At 44.6% G+C, this 17,049-nt stretch overlaps 1 long non-coding RNA gene across 1 annotated transcript in view; it reads left to right on the forward strand.

The window, feature by feature from the left end:
- The first annotated feature begins 436 nt into the window (after nt 1-436).
- Nucleotides 437-17,049, forward strand: part of LOC120836909 — a 237,626-nt gene continuing 221,013 nt past the window's right edge. The window contains exon 1 of the long non-coding RNA XR_005714748.3: nt 437-884. This is a non-coding gene — a long non-coding RNA (uncharacterized LOC120836909). The remainder of the gene's footprint in view (nt 885-17,049) is intronic.

A 17,049-nucleotide genomic window follows, 5' to 3' on the forward strand; every position in this document is an offset into this window, starting at 1 on the left:
GGGGAGCGTGAATCGGGATATGACTTTTTTTTTTATTGTGCGAAGAGGGAAGAAACCAAAAGTTTCTACCTGCGTAAGGAAAATCTAGTCGAAATAACGACCGCCCCCCCCCCCCCCCCCCCTTTTTCCCCCAAATAATCTGTCACAAACAGAAACAAACACGAAAGGTACGAAAGAAGAAGGCGCGCGAGGGATGAAGAGAGAATAAGGAGAAAGGGGTCCCCGGTGATGACGTAGGATCGACGTCACTGGCCCACGCATGCGCAGATCGAGGATCTTCGCGTGCCGGGGAGAGGAGAGTCCTAGGGTTCTTCGCTCTCTGTACCGGCGCTATACCACCTCCGTCAAACGAATGCGTTTTTCGTTTGTTTTTTATTCGCTTCTTTTCTTTTTTTTTTCTCGAGAAGGAGCCCGGCGTCCGGACCGCGGTTGGCTCAGTGCTTCGGGGGTTTCTCCGTTCAGTGCGCGGTTCGGCGGCGGGAAGCGTGCAGTGCTCTTCCGCACTCCGCAACGCATTCCCGCGTTTTGCACCGCGACACAGGAATAGCGCGCCGCGTTCGTTGAGGTTTCATCGGAAATTGTTCTGCCGAACTCTCTCGCGCACATTGTTGCATCGTGCGTCGATCATCGTATCTAATTAATTCGGGGATTTCTGCAAAGACGAAAAGTCGGATCCATTGAGACCGGTTTGTGATCAGGGGCCTACGGAGCTCGCCGTCGTCTGCTGCTCTCTGCTCGTCGTCAGAGCCTCCGACTGAGTGGTTCCTCCTTCCGGGGCCGTTTTTCTTCTTAAATCTATATATTTTTTTGAGAGCGCAACCGTCTTCAGGAGTGCTTCGTCTGCTGCTGGTCGGATAGCTTACCGGCGCTGCACTGCAATCTGGGTGAGTGCACCGCCTTTTGTTTGGTAATCAGCACTTATCGTTTTAGTGGTCGATGAAGCCGTACCGATCTGAAATCATTTTCTGGCTCGGCACTTCTAAAACAATCTTGCTGTAAACTTTTTCTTTTCTTTTCTTTTTTTTTTTTTTGTTACAGTGACCACGGCGTGCAAGGGATAAGTGGTGTTCCGCAAATCGGGTTGACGACGCACTTACACAGCGCTTGGCGTCTCGGAATTTAAATGTTGCTCGTGTTCAAAAGGAATCCAGCGAAATATGTAATTTTGTTTTTCCCTTCTTAAAGTTTGTAGAGAACGCAATATTCACGAAATGTACCTATTTTACAAAATATTTTTGCTAGATATGCTTCAGTATGCGGCATCAAAATGGGCAAGACACCCGAGATCAAGACTTTGAAAAATAGGGGGGTTAGCCTAACGCGTGGCTCTAGCATACTACTTAAGAGGACTTAATTTTTTTCTTTTTTTGGCGATAGTAGAATATTTAGCGGACTCTTACCACCCGAAAAGACCCACAAAATTACAATCGTGTGTGAACCTTTCCACTAATAAAAACGTGACTAAAACTGCGACGCGATGTTTGTTTTGGTTTTTAGCGGATAGAAATAGGTCGCACACGATCGTAATTGTCTGCTATCTTAGAAAGGTTAGAGCGCATAGCTTGAGTTATCGCCCTAAAAAGGAAAAACTCAAGAAGTTCTTCCGTGAACGTTTAAATTAGCGCACTCAACTAGATGAGGTGTACGTGCCCGAGGCTCTGCCAGCATTGTACGCGATTCGTGAGACGGAAACTAGAAATGACCATATTTCGATATTTTTAGGGAGGCTCCGTGATGTGAATGGGCAACATGAGCTTTTTCACGCCCTCCCTTATTCCTCGTATGTGCGCTGGAAAGGTGCTCCGCTCCCTCTAGCGACGAACATTAAAAGGAGCAAAAATCACTCCACGTGGCTCAAAATGATCACGCTCCTGCATCCGCTCGGTGAAAAACAAAGACGTGATTTGTAGAACTCTAAACTTGGAGGATGAGTTTTGAAAAGATGCTCAGGCAGATTGCAACATAGCTTGACATGACGCCGCCCTTCTCACCGCGCCTAGAAACTTTCGCGTACATTCTGTATAGACTCCTAAACAAATTACGCCCTCTTACGGTTGATCTTAGAATACTGCGAAGTAGGGTGCGCAAAAGACACAATAAAAATGGAAACTCTCTCAGTCGTGTACAGTCCCTTGGAAGGGAGTGTTATATCAGTTATAGACTTGCCAGGTGGTTGATGTTTTTTTGCGCACACCGGTTTGCAGCATTTTCAGATGGACCGTAAGAGGGCGGGATTTTTGAACGCTTTGCACACGCGCCAGAGTACAGCCGCCATTGCTGACCTTCTCTTGTCTTATCGAGGCGCCGAGCCCCTGAATCGGGCAATGACGAGCCTCCAGACAGGCCTATGCTGGGGAGATAGAAACAGTAGAATCTAAATTGGCCATAACACGTCCTGTTGTGGAAATATGACGTGAACAAAATAACAGGAAAAACAAACAAACTGAATTTCGGTTTTGGCGGCGCAACGCACAGCTCCAGCAAAGCGTCTATAGACAGTCCACGCTTGAGCTGAGACTACAGCCCAAACTACAAGCCCGAGCTACGTCACGCCGTGGCTTTGAGAAGTGCCTTCCTAGCGCGAGCGTTCGTTTTACTGAATAACATTTAAAAGCCGCGATCTCGCGCTTTCAGCATTAGCTACAGTCTTAGTATAAGGATAAGTTGAGTAAAGGCTGTGCGAATCTCTAAACGACGCGCGAAAAATAGGAGGAAATGCTTGTCATCGAGTTATATTGGATGTCCATGTTATATGGTGGTTGTAACTTGCAGCGCGTCACAGGACGAGAGCCCAACACCAAGCGTCCGGCGACGCAGTCAAACACTTCACGCAGTGATTAAAACAAGGTTCAAGCCGATCATTGGCGCCTCACTCGCATTTAATAGCCCCCGACGTGTCTGAACACTTGCTAACCACTAAAAACATTGCTTAAGAAGTAACTACAATATTGAACCGAAATAATGCTTTCTTGCTATGTTATCGAGTTGACAATTTCGGTCCTCACCGTGTTTTTTAAGGTGAAAGTCTCTATACCCGTTTTCACCTCGAGAAAAAAGCAAGTTTTGCGCATTGTTCATACACGCGCGAAGTAGTTCTTACGAGATTCGATTGTCGGAGGAAAAACTGATGTTTTTTTTTTTTAGTTTGGAACGTGTAGGTTTTGATAAGACAACATGTATCTAATCTAAAAATGAACCTACGTATATCTTAATACTCGACATACAGGCGGAACTTAGTAGTACACCGCAAAGAGCCGGACGTTTTTTTACTTCGGTTCCTGAGGTGAAAACGGGTATAGTGGCAACAATGAAAAAGTGACGTCACCGGAAGGCAGGGGCTCACTTTTTGGGCTGTAGACTTTGTTCCCAATTGATTGCAAGCAGTTTCACAGCGTCAAGAAATGAATGCTTTGGAAGCTCGCTTCAGTACCCACGCAGCAGCCCGAAACAAATGCTCGGCGTAGTCCATTATTAAACTGCCTGCTCGACCCGCAAGCCTGCCTCCCCCTGACATCACGGCACCGAAAAGCGCGGGTATGTTTGAACGCTGGCTTTGACATTATTTTCATTTGCCGATTTCACTATAATTATATTGAAGTTTGCGATACCAAACCGCATATGGAAAAAGGTAAAGGGAGGTGATTTTGAAAATGTAGTTTGTTGGGGTAGCCCCAAAAAATCGCCGCACTACCCCCTTAAGAGTTCAGGGAAAACTCCTTCCACCTATCTTCACTTTAGTAGAGCCAACTCTGGAGAGGAGGTCGCCTCATCTTCAGCGTTCGTTCTGGTAAAGCGTTTTCAAAGAACGTAGAGTTTCAATAGAAACGATAAACGTTTAATTGATGGGCGTCCTTTTGCAACCCTCTAGAGTATTACGTTTCCTCATTATGGTGGCAGATATTAAAGAAGATATGCAAAAATTGTCATAAGGTACACTAATGAACAAATAAAATATGACAAGCCTCGGAATGAAAGTTGTACGTTACAGTGGTTCTAATTAGTATTAAATAGTGTTGCGTTGTTGCCGCTCATAATTCTTCTGGCGAAAAAAAAAAAAAAAAAAAAACGCTGTAGGCAGTTGTTTGGCTGACAATAATTTTTTCTAGGTTTTGCTGAGAACCTAATGTTGTAGAATCTTAAAGATGAATGCGTGATGACGTATTTGAAGCTATCCTGCTTAGTTATGTATGTTGTAGGCTTTATTGGGTATGTAGAAAGGTGCGGGTTTAATGGCTGGCGTTTCGCCCGAGAAATGATGGTCCCGGCAATCTCAGAATCGTAAAACCTAAGTAGGACCAACTGCTGCCAGTCCAGTACGAACCCTTCATGGCACGTCTTCGATAAAGGCCGTTCACTGACCTGGATGGCCCAGTTCAGTGCTCGAGTGCCGAGTCCTGCGACCTTTTTGCTGACAGTTCCTTTTTCAAAATTTCGCAGTCGTCTTTTTTTCTTTTATTAAGCCAATTATAAACAACAATTCGTTGAGTGCACAAATAGCTTCTCATAACATCATAAAAATCGAGTTAAATTCAGGTGCGCCTTGTCGACAACTGGAAGATGTGGAAAAAAAATGTATATGGGGGCTCCTAATGGGGGGGAGGGGCATGGTGGTGATCACTGGCAAGAATTTTACATATTGCGAAGGAAAGGTTTAAGCGTAAAAGAGGGTGAGACCGCCGTCAACTCCAAATGTTGACGAAAGCGTTGATCATCTGCAGACGTCTAATTCCCTCCCGATTTCCTCATCGCGACGCGACAACGCAGCGCATGCGCACTTGCGACGAATCACCGCAGGGGTGTCCGTTATTAAATTGCAAACGCTCCCCATGGTTTGAGAGAGACCCTCTCTTCAGTCTAGGTCCTTTTTCAGGTGGCGCCCTCACACTGAAACAACAGCGGTGGCGCGCAACTTCTGAGACGGCGGCCCCCATTTTATTTTCCTCCGTCCGGCAGGCATAGGAGGCATTGATTAATGCGAACACCCACCAGTTAATTTAGGCGGGCCAGGTCAGTTGAACCCAACTGTCGCTAGCAGCTCAATGACTGTTCATGCCGCCGTGTAACTCTGGCCGATCGCGATGGAGTCAACCGTTGTTGGCTCAATGACAGTTAAGAGCGCTAGTGTAACTAGGGTATTGGTGTACAACGCTCTCAGAGCTTCTGGCGTGAGCATGGGGCTTGATCTTGTTCATCACTTGCACGCGTTGTCCCGCAAACAAAACCATAGATGACGCCCCGCGAGCTTTGACAGCGTTATATAAACAATTGCAGGCATTGCGCCTTGACCGGTGCCCCATGCGTGCAAGTGCGTGCAACTTTGCGCGATAGCATGGCTTTGGCAAGCTTGCAAATGCACGGGCTTGTCCGCACCAGCAGAGACATGGCGGCGGCCAGCCGCTTTGCTTCAAATAGTCTATACTGTGTATGAGACGGAGTATACCTAGATACGGGGGCCGGATATCCAGGCAGTGTCGGAGGCGGGCGCCACCGCGCTACGGTTGTTCTATACTCAAAGACAGGCCGACCATAAGGGGAGAACGAGGCATCTGACAGGCTTCTGGAGGAGGCGTTCTATTAATGCAGAATCGTCACGAGAATGGTCGAAGTAAACGAGTTTGGTCATCTTAGTTTTCGATCATGAGTTGTTCAAAAAAAAAAGCTTGCGTTTTATCTTAATTTAATGACAACGAAAATCATATATTTTTGTCAAAAAGGATTATTGCAATAAAAATAAAATACCATTTCAGTCCTCGGGCGCATGGACTGAGAAGACTGAAATGTCGAGTGCATTTCGCTCTCCGATAATGTGCAGGAACTAAAAGAAGAAAAAACGTTTATTGTAGCTATAACAAAATTACTTTTTATTTTCCTTTTATATAAAAAAAAAATTAAAATGGCGCTTCATTGTGTTTTGTTCGTTTTATGACGCGACTCTTGGTTCCGCGTTCTACGCGTGGAGGGAGCTGCAGAAACTGCTCCAGGCTGACGCGCTGTACAGTTTCCGCTACTCCTCCGGGTCCATCTCTAAAAGCTTCTGTCAGACCTCGTCTAGCGCGCTCCGCCGCGGTCTTTCCTGCACATCCATCCAGCCTTTTTTCCAGCGAGACCTTTCTGCGCTTGTGCACAGTGTACTGAAGTGTTGTGCGCGAATTTTCGGGAACGAGCACATCGGTGAATGTCCCTGCGCGAGCCCAGGATTCCGTCACACGCCTCGCCTCCTCGGGCAGGACCAGGCGTCATGTCTTGGGTTAGTAAAGTTTATGGTGTCCGCGTTAAGCCTGTCACCGTTTTCTGTCTCATTTGGTACGTAACAGCGACACGCAATAAATATTGTTCTTTATAATGCGACAGCGCCGCTCGCAATGCGATTGCCGATACACGATGTCGACAAAGGATAAGGTCAGCATACACACAGTTGCGTTTGAATACGTTCGACTACGTTGCGTCGACAAACGGTCGGCCGTCACCGGGTCATCCGTGCTTCGTGTGAAGCGCGGCAATCAACTCAAGGCGTATAGCTTGGCCGGTGGCATACGAAGCACGAATGTCCAGGGGTCATAACGAGGTACAACGCTCTCAAACCACAAAGAGCCGCTACAACTCAGCGCGCCATCGACTCTCGTGACCCACTAAATACTACCGAAACCTACAGTTCACTGTTGACGCCACCTTCGTTTTAAGAGAGATTGTACGGCGGGAAAGCCGAACGTCAATTTGTGTTACGCTGATTTATTTTATACAGAATAATAAGCTTCATAGAATCGTATAAGAAGATTGAGCATATTGCCAGATCCATGAGAGTCGGAAAATACCTTTTTGTAAAGTTCAAAATGATTTTCATCGTAGACAGCAGTTTGGAATTAGAATAAAGCATAAACGAAGACAAGAGACTATTGAATATGCTTCGGGTCCATGGAGGTGGCACAGTGCTGCGTCTTAAGTTTTGATATAGCTTACGAATTGTCGTTGGCAACGTTGGCGCATTACGATTCTGGACGGTGAAGAGAACTGTGTTCATTTGTTTTTAGAGTAGATTCCTGAAAATTTATCCATTCAACTCCTTGGAGTGAATGACGCACTCTCTTGATTACTCTGCACAGGGTCGGGTTTAATTGTGCCGTTGAATAAATATATGCTTGATTGTTCCTGATGACGAGCTTCAGTGTGAGTTACACTTCTTGGAATCTCTTCCGTAGGACATTCTGATTATACGTTTTATTGGAACAGCTGAAACTGCTTTCTTTCTCTTTCGAATAAAGGGAAATTAGGTGTACTTTGTGTAATGTAATTCTAGCTTTGAGTGCACCTTGTGTCTTCTGTTTCGCCGTTTGGAGCGTCTAAATTCAAGCCAGTTTCAAAAATAGGTCAAATTTAAAAAAAAACGAAACACGCGGCCGTAGCTTCAGTCTACAGCCGTCGTGGGAAACTTGCGGCTGAAAAAAGTTTATATATATATTTAAAGAATGTAAATGAAAGCTACACCGAGCAAGCCTGTCACAAAACGTTTGCGCAACAAGTCGCGATGCGCTTGTGGTCATGTGTTGTAACTCTGATTTGATGTAACAAAGTGGGCGAACGCTCGAAGTATTAAAACAGGAAAAAAAAAAGGATCCCCTCGCAAGGAGCTCCAAGTTTTTATGCACCCATGCGTGGAATATACTGCCGTTTGTTTTTGCATGACAGAGGACTTTAATTAATTATACGTCTGTGTGGGGGATTACAATTCCTGTTCTTTCATGGAGCTGGCTCGTTAAAATTGGATGCCAAATTAACGCACTTAGAGTGGGCCCCGCGTTCTTGTGAAACACATAATCACTTAAGACTGCAAGTCTGACAACGGTCATTTTGTTTTTGTTTCTAAACCGACGGTGTTTTGTTATTGTTTATTTTAATTTATATGAAGATGACGTGAGGTAGACAAATGGTAGTCCGTCGCCATGAGTCTTTAATAAGAACTTCTTATGCGGAGGGGCTCGCGCCGTAGGTGCGCAAATGAGAAGAATGGAGATTACGAAGAATTATGAGAATTATGATTAGACACTCCATCACAATGGTTACAAACCTGTCTCTTGGTCACTTGAAATAGCTCATGCGAGCATTTTCGGAGAGTACCTCGTTGTGATTGGAAACGTAAGAAGAGAAACTCACTCACTGCATTGTCGTCCATTGAGGCCTGGTTGATTTATTTTTATATATATATATATATATATATATAATTTTTTATCCAGATCATGCAACTAACATGGCTGTGTGGCCTACCTAATAATGCATGGAGGTTTAAGGCGTTTTTTCTAGTAAGACAAAACTATCCCGAATTATGTATTTATAAACAAGTATATTGTAACCTGCGCCTTTGCAAAATGTTTATGCATTTGTTGAAAAGTGTTACAGGTTTACTTGTACTGAACTGGCCATTTTGTTGCACGAGTGCATCGAAGTTACTGGGAAACAAAAGGGATACAACCTTATTTGGGGCCACAGATTAACACATCCTCGTTAACGTATCGTGGCTTGTTTTCTATTTTAAATGTTTGATTCAAATTTCGGCTTAAAAAGAAACGACAAACCTTACGCGAAAACTGATTTAAGAGACTTGCCACTCTTTCAACTTAAGCGTAAAACACATGTGAGAAAAAAATCGCGTCGCATCGCACCCCCCTGCGGCGTAAGAACCAATCACAGGAACAGTAGTATTGGTTACACCGCTCAGCGGCGCGAAGCGACGTGATTTCGGCTCACATGAATTTCACGCTTTAATCCCTATCAACTCCATTTCTTCCGTCGTCGGTAATGCAAGCTTGCTCAAGCACCGTGATTGGAAGCTGTACCATGCACTGCCCAAATAAAAAAAAAAAAAATCTTCATCATTTTAACGAAGCCTATCTTTCCTGTGCTAAACATTAATTATTCGGTTAATTTTCAACCTTTCCTTATTGGTTCCACTGTTCCAGTGCATTAAGTGCCATAACCCAAAAGATTCGATCATTTATTTTTATTTGGTGACAGTTTACTACACTATCAAACCCCCAAACTAAAACTAGTCGCGACTAATATTGAAAATTAAAATAAAAATCATGGCGGCAGTACTAAAAGCCGCGCCAAACATATATTGAAACATGGCACATGCGTCTCAAAATGGTGAACTCAGGAAACATTTTAGTGTCTTAGAACATTTAATACAGATACTTTATGAAACTAATACATTGAAAGTGTTTGTAAATGTGTTTTTTTTTAGTGGGAATTATATTTATGCTAGTGCGGGAGTAAAAAAAAATATCGTTGATAGAGACAGCTTGAACATATAAACACGCACATGAAAACTGACCCTTGATGCCGCAATGGCTAACTACCTCTTCTCTAACTAGCTCATTGTGTAGTAAAAAACAGCAACATATATCTAGCTGGTGTTAAATTCGTCCTGTAGTCTTATTTTACGAAAATATGGAGACATGAGGATGAATTCGTCCTTAGATGGTTTTGTCTAAAATATCAGCAAATATACCAAATGCTTGTTACGGAGTCTACCTTTTAATAGCAATGTACCCGCCTTAGACACTGATTGTGACTTATACGTTTAAAAAATATTCGCTGCAAAGCTTGAATGTTGAGGTTGGGCTTTTTCTTCCTATGTACAGACACCCGAACCTTGGATAAAACTTCTCCGATACTTATACTCTCAGGCAATACTAAGTACTAGTATCGCCAGGAGTATAATTACTTTTAGGCAGAAGTAATTATAGTCTCAATTACTTCTAGACAGCCCTTAGATACCGTTTAAGTTCCTTAATCAGCACCTCTAATAGGGAGCCATGTGTTGTGATTCAATTTCTTCTTAAGAAACACATATAACCCTTATTATAATTTTCCGTAATTTCAGTTAGATCAGCTCGGCCATGGCTCGCAAGCACAAATGTATGAAGCAAACGAATTAACCGCGCTTTATTTGCGTCAGGTTAGGCTCAATGTTTTATAGCTTGGGTTTCGATTTCTTTTCCGCTGAAACATAGTAATTATCATAACCTGTATATTAGGTGCCCCGAAAACAAACCGCAATGGTCTTTTAATTGGTGAATCAACACAATAAACAAAAGGTGAAAAATCGTCTAATGGCTTATGTAAAAGACGAAAAAGAAAGAGTCAGGCACTCACAAACATTTAAAACACACACGTTCAAGAATCCTACTCAAAGTTTAATTTATTAATTCAATACAAAAATTAAAGCTAATTAAACTTAAAACACGCTCCCAAATGACACCTCAATCAATGTTTTTTCGGCGTGTTGTTCCTCGCCTATGACGAATTCTAGCTATGAATACGTATAATACAAGCAGGCGTTAAAAGTCACGATAAAACAGAAATGAGAAAAGCGCTTTGCGGGGGTCAAGCTATATTACCCAAACTAAAAATTCCTTTTTTTTTTTTTTTCTAAGAATGAGTAAGAACGAAGTAATGCAATATTCAACAAAAACAAGCTCGAGGAACAGCAGCAGCCGTAACCTACCGTTAACGACGTGGCACACACATTTCAGGTAATATTGATTGCCGCCATAAAAGTCCGATACCGCTAAGGTGCGTGCTAGAACTTACGAATCCTCGTTAGCGGTTCATCTCGGCTCGGGGCGGCGAATATTTGCGCGTGCGTAAGGTTTCCTGGAAGCACTGGCTACATCGGACCGATAATGACGCTTCCACAATATGAACCACCCCGGGAGACGTTATTTGCGCAATTTAACTAATTTCCAAGATTGGTACGCCACCACGCTCTCGGGGTAGATCATCCCATTTAGGACATATCATACCCCCAAAATTTCCTGCATAAAAAAAAAAAAAGGTTAGCATTCTTTTTACGTTTGTGCACTAAAACGTTGTTTACAAAGAAGTCCGTGTTTTTTTTTTTGCTCGTTTTTGAGGGTTTTTACTGAGTAGCGCATACGTTAAAGGTCTCACCGACGAGGACTGACGCGGTACGCCCTGAAATTTACTTATACGGGATCGACGTCCCTTCCTTTTCCCTATTGTGAAAAGATAGAGCACTTGTTTCTCCAGGAAACGGCAAATCTTCCGAAGGTATCGTGGGCTCAACTTCAGGACTACAAGTCGAATAGGTGTTCGACTATCATGGTCCATATACGTGATAACGATTTAAAACCTACAAATCCCTGAACACGTTGAACTGTACTTCGCGAACGGCAAGGCACCGGCGGTAGGCACTTACCTACCCCTGGTGCAAAAAAGATGCGCACCGGGCTTCCTCGCACGGGTCGCCCAGCCGGGTCTCGGTTTTACCAGACAATAGGAAGTTTTAGTGGACCGTACGCTAACACTTTGCGTAGGCAAAGAAGTTGCAGGCCGAGAGTGCGCGTGCAATAGAAGGGCTCGCGTATTGCGTACGCACGCAACGTTGGGAATTTTGCTTTGCGGGCTTTGCGGGAAGCTTTCGAGAGATTTCGGGCCCAGCAAGAGCACCAGTTTTAAGATGGCGGTTACCTCGACTGGCGCAGCAAGAGCGATGTGGTGTTCGCGAAGTTCAGTGTTACGTAAAATTGCGTGGTGTTCAGCTGGGCAATTTTTTCCGAGACCTACCGCGGTCGAATCAGATCGCCGTGCAGCTGAAGGAGTGCATAGTGAAAATGTTCACCGCTCGCAATGTGCTGAACGCTGGGATCTGTTCAACGCTAAGTCTCTTCGCGCAGTTCATCGCCGACGGACGAAAGACTTTTCAAGAAATCGCCGAAGCTGTCGCTATGTACTGGGCATCAGTAGGTCTTCGACCTCTTCCCGCGAGCATTGATAAGAGGTGCCTTTTCCACGGGACGATTGACGGAGGCTCCGGGATCGAGTTTGGCTACGAATTCGTACTCGTAGCCTCCGTATCCTCGCAGAAAAGCGCGCCTTACCAGGCAGATGCGGCTTGGTTTGATTTGAAATAAAGTTATTTTAAACGTTTTCCTTTTCAATATTTCTTTGGGGGAGCATGGTGGCGCTTTAAGCACGCGGAATTCTAGGACTCCGGCAAATTAAATCAAAAATATCATTCTAGATGTTCACTTGGCCACGTAACGCAGAACTAAAATTGGTCTGAGTAGGCTGTTTATAGCGTACGCTAGACTATTGCCTATTGTATACGTAAGAGCCAGGAGCGCTATACTAAAACTGCCTAATCTTCCAAAAGCTTTTGTTACGCTTCCTCGAGCACGACGTGATGTCTCTGTAATGCACAATTTTCCATAGTGCTTTGACTTGCTTGCTATCGCATTCCAGGTTTCTTTCCAAGATCACCGTGCACATTGCATTCGTACGTTCCGTAATGGCCCATCGTTGTACGGAGATGGTCGGTGGAAGCTCCGCGGTGCCGGCCCCGCATTCTCGCGTTTGTCGGGTTGCGCCGTCTACCAGCAACACATCGAGGTAGGCTTGCACCGTCTGCCAATGCCGCCGTCCTCCGATCACTCAGGCTCGGCGGCGTCGGTAGCGTCCCTCGTATCGAGATAATCGAAACTTAAAAACACGACACTGGGGCATTTCCAGAGCGTATACTTATCACAGAATTGATCGCCAATGAACCAAGAGTCGTCGCGCACCCACCAAAACACAAGGTAAACATTGGAGGACCGGAAGTATTTCTCTCACCCTGTCATGGCGGCCGGAAGTGCCGCGTACACGCTGTGTGGTCACCAACGTTACTAAAACACTCAGTTGGGAAACTCCCATAGAGACAGCTTTAAAAAAATGGCCCCAATCTGTCTCCGAGCACCGAGCTAATGACGAGCACAACGCCGCCATTTCTCCCGCAGCGGCCACTCGAGGAACTGCACGTGACTTCTATTTTGGCTTGAAGAACAGATACAGCGGTAGAGGTTACAGGGGTGCCACCCCCGTCTCCCCGGCGGACGCGCCGCGTTGAGCTACCGAAGTTAAAATGCACATAGGGCGGAACGTGCTACCTGAAAGGCCCGCTGAGGCATGGTTGTATAAAAACAATATTAATTGTTCCGCAAAACCTTGCGAACTAAAGATGATAAAAACATCACGCGCCCATCATTTGGTACTAAACTCCAATGAATTTCATACAAAAAAAGTCTTTTCCGTTTGTTTTTACGCAAAAACAGGCTTTCAAAAAGCTCGAGGTGACCATAGTACAGACAAACGAAAAAGAGTGGCGCTGTTGTCGCATTTAGCTCGGTCTCGGTGGACGCCAGCGGCCCAGGTTTCGACGGCGTGTTTCCCAACTGAGTGTTTTAGTAACGTTGGTGGTCACTGACAGCTTCGGAAACGTAGGCTGCGGCGAATCTGGAGCATCTCATTATCGCTCTCAAGCCACTGGGATTACTACATGACCCGACACAAACGCCAAATGACGAATCACAAAGAAAGAAGCTCTTGCACATAATACGCCACGCTTTAGGCTTCTTACGCTCTTATAGTGGCTATGCGGAGCCCATGTTCGTCCGCTTTTTGCGCAGGGGTGGCAGGGACGTCAAACGCCGATCTCTGATTGGCTCTGTTTGGAAGGATAGTGGATAGACCTGAAGGCAACTAGAACTGAGGTCTATTCACTATCCTACAAAACGGACCCAATCAGAACTCGGCGTTCTGACGTCACTGCAACTCCTGCGCAGGAAGCAGACGAGCATGCGCTCCGCATAGTGATGAGCATGTGAATTGAAAACCAAGTCTTCAACGTCCACCATTTGAACACAGAATTTTTGTTTTTACTATTTATCCGGCGTTACATAAACCGCAACGCTGTTCTTTAGCCGCGTGGGTAAGTGCACAGACTTGCACCTTGGAGAAATATCGAAGGTATTTTTGGAATTCATATTGACGGGCTTTATAATTAGAAACACGCCGGTGAACCGCGAGCGAAGAATGCTTTTGCTGCGTTCATGCGAACGGACAGCCACCGTTTCGAAGGGAATGGGCGTCACCTCTGCGTGTGGATGGCTTATAAATTACGGCGTGGTTCTGGACCGCAACAAGTGGCAAACGTCGATTGGACGCCGATCTTTTGAAGTGTGGCGCAATCCGATACGTCCGAGGTAAAAGTCGGGCATGATTTGAGTGAGTGAAGCCTAACCTAGACTCAACTTAAGGCTGGTTTACATATTCGTGCTTGAGTTATCCGGGTGCGTTGTGATTTCTCGTGACCACTCAAGACGAAAGAACAGACGCCAGTTCAGTGGAACACACTGGCAGAGCTGGCGCCTTCTGTCTTAAAGTTTCGGAAATATGTATAACTTTAGAAACACAAAAGGTTCCTTGGGTCCGAATAATAATGAAATTTATTTGGCGATAACCACAAACGTTTGCCCGAGGGCCAATAATGACCGAGATAACGCGCTGTCTCTTTTGAGAGGATCGCCAGTCGGAGTCCGCGCTGCCGCTATTGACAGTATCACGGAGGGGGAGGATCCGATACAGAAAGGAAGGCTCCGTCGAGCAGAGCCTCCCCAGCGAGAGTCTGTCAATAGCGGCAGCGTGGACTCCGACTGGCGATCCCGTCAAAAGAGACAGCGCCGTTATCTCGAACATTGTTGGCCCTTGAACAAACGTGTGGCGTTATCATCAAATAAACACGTCATTATTCGGACCCAAGGAATCTTCTGTGTTTCTAAGTGGTACCCCCAAAGGGAATCCCACATCTGGCGCCCAACGTGGCGCAGCAAATGTGGGTTTCTTATCTCCACCCCAAAGTCCTCATTGAAGTAAAGACCCGGCCGTAACCGGGCAAAGAGCGGATTACGGAGTGGGTATTTACCTCAATGAGGACTTTGGGGTAAAGTTGAGAAACCCACAAACTATATATAGACTGAAGGGTTGGCAGCATTTGCGAGCTCCAATTTACGCACTATATATCTATGAGAAATTGTTGGTTATAACATGATCCTGTATTTTAAACCCATGGGGAAAAAATGAAGCGTAAAATATTCAGAAATTAAAGCGAATTAGACGTGTTCTAAGGTTACCCAAGAGATGGCGCCAGAGTGGTCCCTTGCCGTATTCGGTCGCAATAAATTACAACGCACTCGGTCACAATCAATCACAAATGTGTGACCCAGCCTTGACTGGTCTTTAGACAGCGTAAGCGTCAATCATTTAGAAGCAGAGAGATATGATACCCAAAGCGGCGCTATCAGATTGAGATAGCACAACGTATATTACAGCTATTAACGATTAAATAAACTAAGCCGAACTATATATAAATAGAGCGAAACATTTGCTTAAAGATTATTGCACAGCGCAACGTTGGTTGCATATGCATGCCGTAGTAAATGGGTACACTTATGCCGTGCAATGCATGCTGTTTGGCGGCGAACTCTCGCGACAGCTTTGCGGAAACTAAATCTGCGGAACCTTTCGTGAAGACGTATATGTACATATACTATATCACGCGAACCAGTGGGTACAACAGTGTACCGGTGCACGAGGTTTGTAGCGTTCACATTCTCCTGAGCTCACCTTAACACTGCATCTGTTGAGACTATGTCGATTTGAAAGTTTGGTCACCTCGTTCTTCGTTTCTTTCAGAATGCCTGACTCACTGATATTCTGGGTACTATTTACGGGTTTAGCGTGTCTTCTCTGAGGAACGCCAGACAATTATAAGTAGTGTTATACACATTATTTTTAGGGCTGGACTATTGATCAATTAACTTACATATTAATCGAATATTGCTTTAATCGCAATTAGTTTATTTTAACCGGTTATTCGGTAAAAATTTGACGAACCATAAGGAAGTAAAAAGTCAATGCTTTCTACATGCAGACATGAACGAGTCTGTCTGAAGGGCCTACTTTAGGTAAAAGTTTAGCCTAAAGTGAACTGCATGGGCGGGATTCGTAACTCCAGACAATTGCAGAAGGTTACACGTGCCCCGCACATTTGAACGCTGATTGAGTATGCTTTTAGCGCAGTAGAAACTATTGTGAACAACATACTATTTTGAACAATCAAGGGAGGTCGCTCTTGCCGGAGAATATCAACGAATCTCTGCCTCATGCCGCTGAAGTAATAATCTGTGAGCGTAAGTGTCTTTGGACTGTTCTCAACTACACATCGAGGTTGATTTGAAATCTAAATTGTATATTGCGCTGTTATTCACATATTCATCGAGGGCAAGAGAAAAAAAAATTATTTTGCTTCTTTTATTATGCATGAATATGAACGAGACCGATTCATCAATTAACTAATCGATTAAAGGGTGGCGATTAATCGGGTTAAACGTTTTAATCGATACCAAGCCCTCTAATCAGTTTGTTACTTTCTGCAGTATCACCAGCTCACAACGCCGAGGTCTGAAGGAGCACCTTGCCACGTTCGGGGTAGGCATCCCTCTGTCGGGCCACATCAACTCTTTCGCGCTCAATATGCTCTTTCGCGAAGTGCCTTCAGAAAAGTAGCGTTCAAACAATACTGAACAACGGCGTCTGTCTACTTGATTGATTTTTGCTTACATATTCGGTTCGGGGGGCTAGTAATCTTAAGCTGGCTAACACCACTAGACGTGATTGTAAAAGACTGCGCCAAGCGACAGTCTAGTCGTGGTACGACCCTAATCTGCGTAACGCTACGTGTTTTCTTTTTATTTTTAAGGCATACGTTTTTACGCGAATTTTTAGTGTATTTAGCCTAGTGATATAAAACCAATAGCGTAAAATCAAAATACCGACATTGAATGAGCCAGCCAGGCGAAATACATCGAGACTAGTAACGGCGGTCAGAAATCCCAATTCTGTTTACAATAATTGGTCAATACACTTTTTATTGTTTTATTTGTCAGGAAGATTCGCGCTCCTTCTATATTTAATATCTTAAAATATCTTGCAATGCATTTTTCAGGTGCGCATATATGTGATTGTATATATAATTAGATTGTAAAGCCACCCCGTACCAAGTCAGAAACCGTTCACCTCTCGGTGACTCTTGCAAACCCCTTGAGTGGCACGTTGTTGCCAAGGCTGCTCCCTTTCTTTTGTTCATTTTTTTCCCGTCACTGAAATTTTGGTTTGTGCATCCCCATGTCCAGATAAAACAGTATGTACTGGAAT

Source organism: Ixodes scapularis, unplaced genomic scaffold (genome assembly GCF_016920785.2).
Source record: "Ixodes scapularis isolate PalLabHiFi unplaced genomic scaffold, ASM1692078v2 PGA_scaffold3__209_contigs__length_174095766, whole genome shotgun sequence".
Lineage (NCBI taxonomy): Eukaryota > Metazoa > Arthropoda > Arachnida > Ixodida > Ixodidae > Ixodes > Ixodes scapularis.